This window comes from Chrysochloris asiatica, unplaced genomic scaffold (assembly GCF_000296735.1).
Source record: "Chrysochloris asiatica unplaced genomic scaffold, ChrAsi1.0 scaffold00155, whole genome shotgun sequence".
Lineage (NCBI taxonomy): Eukaryota > Metazoa > Chordata > Mammalia > Afrosoricida > Chrysochloridae > Chrysochloris > Chrysochloris asiatica.
In genome coordinates, this window is record NW_006408673.1 from 4,919,462 (window position 1) to 4,926,676 (window position 7,215).

A 7,215-nucleotide genomic window follows, 5' to 3' on the forward strand; every position below is an offset into this window, starting at 1 on the left:
TGGTGTTGGAGGAGAATATTGAAAGTGCCATGGGCTGCCAAAAGAACCAACAGATCTGTGTTGGAAGAAGTGCAGCCAGAGTACTCTTTGGAGGCCAGGGTGGCCAAACTTTATCTCTCATAGTTCAGACATATTGTCAGAAGGGACCAGTCACTGGAGAAGAATATCATGTTTGGTAGGGTGGAGAGTCAGAGCAAAAGAGGAAGACCCCCAGCTAGATGGATTGGCAACGTGACACCATCAATGGGCTCAAGCATGGAAATGATAGTGAGGTTGGTCCAGGATAGGGCAGTGTTTCCTTCTGCTGTGCATAAGGTCGCTATGAGTCGTTACCAACTCGATGACACCTAACAACAACAACAATTGTCTACTTACTCATTAAGCAAAGTATGCAAGGAAAGCAAATGTAATCAATTTTTGCCTGAACCTGTGTCTACAGCGATTTTCAACACAAAATGAGGACTGTTCCCTGCCCTTTTATGAACACATTCCCAATGGTGCTGATGAGAGAGTATTTTGTCTGGAGAAGAACACAAACACTTGCATCTGATTCTCCCCTCCCTGTCACCCCACCCCCCGGAGAGACAGAGAGGAACCAGGCTTAAGTGCCAACTGTGTCAAGTACTTACAACTGTTAAGTAGTAAGTTGGGCAAATCCTTAGCCTGTCTGAGACCCAATCTTTCATCCTTAAAATGAAGCTATTAATGCAGTCGTTTGTTGTTAAGTGCTGTCGAGTCAGTTCTGACTCATAGCAACCCTGTGTAGGATTTCCCAGGAGCACCTGGTGTTTTTGAATGGCTGACCTTGTGGTTCACAGTCCAGTGCTGATCCTACAGAGCCATATCAGGACATAGCTCCCATATATTGGGGCTTGGGGAAATTTAGAGAAATCAAATTATATATGTGAAAATATTTATAAACTGTAAATATTAGTTATTCTATGAATAGGAACGCTCAAATATAAGTTTCCGCAGCTGGGATTTCTTGCACTGAAATATTTCTTATGTTCCATAAAATCCCTACTTCCACCTGCAAAGTGTTCTGGTTTTACAACATGGAATTGCATTTTAAAGATATAGCCATTCCCTAATTATGGTTGTTTTCTGCATTATGCTTATGCCTTTGTTCTGAGTTAGCAGCTGGCTCATATTTAATGCTTTTTACTCAGACCACACACTGTGGCAAAATATTCTTTCCTTTTTAATTTTACACTTCTTAATTGTCTTTTTGTGTTTCTGTCTTTAATAAAAAAAAAAACTCATAGAGGTCAAACGAAGCATATCCTGATACAAGAGGCCACCAAGTATTCTGAATATTAGCTTATCCTAATGCTTCACTCAAAAATTTTATAGAAAATAAAAATACTCAACAGCAATGCTCAGCTCTTAATTTAATTATTTATGAAGCAGAAGGAAAGAATTGGGAATCACTGAAACAAAGGGGCTTTGCACTTGCCATATTTTAAATGATTTTACATGCACAGTATGTTTTTAAAAGTTTGCTGATCCCACATTTAGTAACAAACTCCATGGGATGTCTGGCAGAAATTCCCTGCCACAACAGTTTACATCAACCATCTGTGTCTACAAGAAGCTCCCAGATATTCCGCCACCTGATTTACTGTCCCAACTCTTCTCACGTCTATTCACAAGCTTCTTCTCATTTTCATCTTATACTAATTCTACCCTTAGAGGAAGAAAATATTACCAAAACAACACAGTGCTGCAGAGTTCTGAAACCAAAATAAGACTGAAGAATCTGTAACAACCAATTTTGTTTGTAATAGATTGCTGACTCTAGCTTTTCAAAATAGGGAGACATCAGCAACAGAGAAAATTCAGAAGGAGGCATCTTTAGAAATCATTTTATTTACTACCTTCACTTGATAGATAAGGAAATGGAGGCCCAGAACATCAGAGACTTGCTAGAGGTCACACAGATTGGTATCAGTGAGCAGCAAAGAGAACTTGGAGGGAAGATGACTCTCAGCTGCCTTTTCTCATCATTCCGTTCAAAACCAACAGTCCTAGATGACTACTGATTTCCTCCATTCTGAATTCAAAGAGCAGCCTTTCAACTACAATACTAATTTGGCTGTGGACAATAGGCCTACCTGGTGTGAGGCTGTAGGATAAGCACTGGACTGCAAGGTCATTTGAATCGCAAGGTGGGAGGTTCAAATTCACCAGCTGCTCCTCAGCAACCCTATGCAGGGTAGGTATGAGTCAGAACTGACTGGGTGGCACTTAACAATAAACCATTTCCCACCAAGTCTACCCAGACTCACGGCAACCCCATACGATACAGAGTAAAACTGTGCTCTTCATAGAATTTCATGTTTTAGGGGGCTGAAAGCTTAAACAGAAGCAGCTTGTCAGGCCTCTCTTTCACAGAGCAGTTGAGTCGGTTTGAACTGCCAACCTTTAGGCTGGCAGCCAATTGCAAACCACTTGTGTTACCTATGATCTTTAAAGTCTCTCCTAGAATGGCAAGCTGATTCTGTAATTTTTCTACGTAATTTAAACTGAAGTCTAAATGTTCTTTATTATAAATTGCTGGATAACCATGAAGCTGGGAAAGGGAAAGATAATTGCCCTGGAAGTAAATTTAGACATGACCTGTACTTAAAACAAGATGCTTTGGTAGTGCAGTGGGTTAAGCATTGAGCTAAGTGTTAAGCTGAACCCATCAGCAAAGGAGAGGCATTCTGCTTCTATAAAGATTGACAACCTCAAAAACCATATGGAGCAGTTCCATCCTGCTCTGTAGGGTTACTATGAGTCAAAATTGTAGGTTTGTTTATATGGTTTTATACTAAAAATAAATTGCCACCCACTACTACCCATTATAAGACTGTAGATTTTCATCTTAATCTTGTGCTATGAATTGAACTGTTTGGGTTAGGGTTTAAAATGTGTCAACATGGCTAGTCCATTATTCTCAACATTGTACAATTATCATCCTTTGTGATCCTTTGTGATCTTGTTGTGGTTAAGTGCTGTCAATTCTATTCTATATTATACAGATCCTATATAGGCTTTCCAAAAAGTGGCTGCTGAGTTTGAACCACCAACTTTGTGATTTTTTACAAGACCAACAACTTCATTGAAAATACATTTTTTAAAAACAACATAAAATATGACTATATACATGGACTTCACCAGATGAAAGACACAGGAATAAAACTGAATACATCTATAGGAAGAGACGGTGGAAAAGCTCAACAGCATCAGCCAAAAATAAGGACAGAGGAGTCTATGGAATAGACCATCAATTGCTCATATCCAAGTTCAGGCTGAAACTGAAGAAAATTAAAACAAGTCCAAAAGAGCTAAAATATGACCTTGAAGAGATTCCACCTGAATTTAAAAACCATCTCAAGAACAGAATTGATGTATTAGACACTAATGATTGAAAACCAGAAGAGTTGTAGAAGGGCATTAAGACTATCAGACAGAAAGAAAAATGACAGAAAAGATATAAAAGACAAAAATGGATGTCAAGAGACTCCGAAACTTGAGCATAGAGAAGCTAAAGCAAATGAAAGAAATGAGGAGGTAAAAAGAGATGAACAGAAAATTTCAAAGGGCAGTTCAAAAAGACAAAGTCAAGTATTATAATGCTATGTGTAAAGATCTGGAGTTGGAAAACAAAAAGGGAAGAACATGCTCAACATTTCTCAATATAAAAAGGTTTAAGCCTCAACTTGAAATATTGAAGGATTCTATGGGCAAAATATTGAATGATGCAAAAGCATCAAAAGAAGATACACAGTCACTGTACAAAAACAAAAAACTAATAACAAACCAATGTTCAACCATTTCAAGAGATAGTTTATGATCAAGAACCAATGGTACAGATAGAAGAAGTCCAAGCAGCACTGAAGACAATGGTGGAAATCAAGGTGCAATGAATTGACAGAATACAATTTGAAACTTTTAAACAAACTGATGCCGCTCTGGAGGCAGTCATTCACCTATATCAAGAAATTTGGAAAGCAGCTACTTGGTTAAATACAGGAAGAGATCCATATCTGTGTCCAACCCAAAATGAGGTAACCCAAAAGAATGTAGATATCATAGAACAATATCATTAATATGTCATGCAAGTCACATTTCATTAAAATAATTCAAAAACGGTTGCAACAGTATATCAATAGAGAACTGCCAGAAATCCAAGCTGGATTCAGAAGAGGATATGGAAGTAGAGATACTGTTGCTGATGTAAGAAGGATGTTGATTGAAGTAGAGAATACCAGAAAGCTTTACTCATGCTTTATTGACTGCAAATGCTTTAGATTGTATGTTGCTGTTGTTGTTAAATGCCATCAAGTCAGTTCTGACCCATAGCAACCCTGTATAGGGTTTCCGAGGAGCAGCTGGTAAGATTGAACCTTGCAATTCAAATGATGTTGCAGTCTGGCACATTAACCCACAGCACATGACAAACTATGGATCACATTGGGAAGAATGGGTATTCCAGAACACTTCATTGTGTTCATGAGGAATCTGCACATAGACTAAGAGACAGTTGTTAGAACAGAACAAGGGGATACTAAATGGTTTACAATAAGAAAAGATGTGCTCCATTATACATGTTGTGTCCTTTCATCATTCTTATTCAATCTGCATTAATCCAAGGAGCTGGATTATATGAAGAACATGGCATCAGGATTAGAGGGAGACTTATTAATAACCTGCAAAATGCACATGATACAACCTTGCTTGCAAAAATCAAAAAGAACTTAAAATACTTACTGATGAAGATCTAAGACCACCTTAATATATATATATTTTAAAAAGCTTCACAATTGGACCAATAAATAACATCATGATAAACAGAGAAAGGATTGAAGCAGCAATCAAGAAATCAAATGATTTCTACCACACAAGATCTCTTTAAACTGTTCAAGAGCAAAACTTTCAGTTTGAGGACTGGCCTAAATCATAGTATTTTCAGTACTCAGGAAAACCATAGAATAATCAATGCATTTCAATTATGGTGTTGGAGAAGAATATTAAAAGTACCATGGACTACCAGAAGAACAAACAAAACTATGTTGGGAGAAGTACAACCAGAATGCTCCTTAGAAGCCAGGATGGTGAAACTTCATCTCTCATACTTCAGACATGTTTTCAGATGGACCACTCCCTGGAGAAGGACAATGCTTGGTAAAGTGGAGGGTCAGTGAAAAAGATGAAGATCCCAATGAAATGAAATGACACAGTGGTAGCAGTAATGGATTCAAATGTAACAATTGTGAAGATAGGGAAGGACTGGGAAGTATTTTGTCCTGTTGTGCATACAGTCACTATGTCACAGTAGGAACTGACACAAGGGCACCTCACAACAAAACAAGCAAGCAGAAAGAGGGAGCTCAGTACCATCAAGAAAGAAGAGCCAGTAGTGGAGTGAATTTTTTGAGCCAAGTTCTCTGCACTGGGAACCTCCTATTGTGTTTTTTTTTTTTTATGTGACGTTGGGTCGGTTCCAACCCACAGTGACTCTGTATAACGTTTCCAAGAAGGGGCTGGTTAGCTTGAACCTCCAATCTGTGTTTCAAACTGACTTTGCAGTCCAGTGCATTAACCCACAGCACCACACCAGGAATCCAGAGAACCTCCTAGACCCAAGGAAAAATTGATGTCAAGACATAGATATCTCTAAAGAAGACCATACCCACAGATGTTAAAAGAAGACAAGGAACTTTCCAAAGAATTGACAAAGAGAGCCTTCCCCTAGAACTCACAAGAAAGGCCTTTTAAACTGTGAGAGAATAAATGTCTGTTTGTTAAAGCCATTCACTTGTGAAAAGCAGCAGACAAAGAGGACAAGTAGGGAGGATTAAGAATAACTGTTTGAAAAGACAAAGTTAGGTTTGAAAATACTTAGTAGATTTATTAAATGAAGTTAGACTCATTTCTAATATTTCACCATCTCGAGCCTTATGGGTCCCTAGATTTACTGATTAAGACATACTCACCCTAAAAAGTGTGTCAATTATCAAAACAATTCAAAATTAAATTAATGCAAACACGATAAATAGAACTGGGGAAAGAGCTAACTAGCTAATGAATAATTTTACAAAGTGTCAAAGTCAGCTGACAAGAAAATAGTAATACTAATTAGACCAACTGGCTTTTGAAAAATATCTAGCAGCCCCTCTCAGGATATGTGAATCCTGGGTCACAGTGCACAGATTTCTGTGGCATTTGGAGTGTGACGAGCCATCAGTTGGAGCAATGATCTTGCTGAGTATAAATTGTGCCAGGCCTGGGGTAACTCCCCTATCTTGTACTCATCAGAGAGTACAAGTATAATGCACTGTAATACATTAGTGTCCTGGGTAGTGAGGTTTGGATGGAGGGGAATTTAGATGTCCTGTATTAATGTGCAAATGTGAGTATATGCCTTTAAATATTTAAAGGAAGACAATCAGAATTTTCCAGGGCAAGTTCATGATTGCCTGTTTGTATTTTTTTAAATAACTTCTTTTACTAATTACAGAAGTGATTTCTGTTTACTGTACAGAACTTAAAGATGCCAGAAAAGCACACACAAAAAAAAATTAAATTCACCAGCAATGCCCTCCATCTAGAAATAATCACTGGAACAACTTTTATGGGTTTCACAATATAGGTATTGAACCAGAACTGTGATGACAGGATTAGTGGGAGAGAGGGAATTGGCTAAGTCAGAGAGCAGTGACAAGAAGGAGTTAGGATGGGAGCAGAGAAAATACAAGGATAAAGGATTATTTTGGAAGAAGACAAAGTAGACAAATGTAAGGAATTTTTACACCCTGATTGTCACATTAGACTACAGATCCATAGAGCAGAGGCTGAGATGTTCATCTTTTTATTCTTAGCACGTAGCACACCTGGAAGGAAAGAAATTCTTACAGATACTCACCCTGGAGCATGTTCACACACAGGGTGAGAAACAATTTAATACTAATCTGTAAAGCAGGGAGTCTGTCTTTGGTATTTTTCAATTGAAGGCTCATTTGAGGTATCTCTGAGAGATGCAAATAATAAATCCACCCAAAAACACCTCACAATAAAGGCCTATTGGGACTTCCGGAAAAATATGGTGGATTGGGTGGAAGCGTAATGATGAGCTATGCTGAGAACAACACAGAATACAGGACCACGAAGGCTCAGGGAATGGTCCCAGTACTCTGAACCACATATAAAGGAATATTTAGAAGGTTG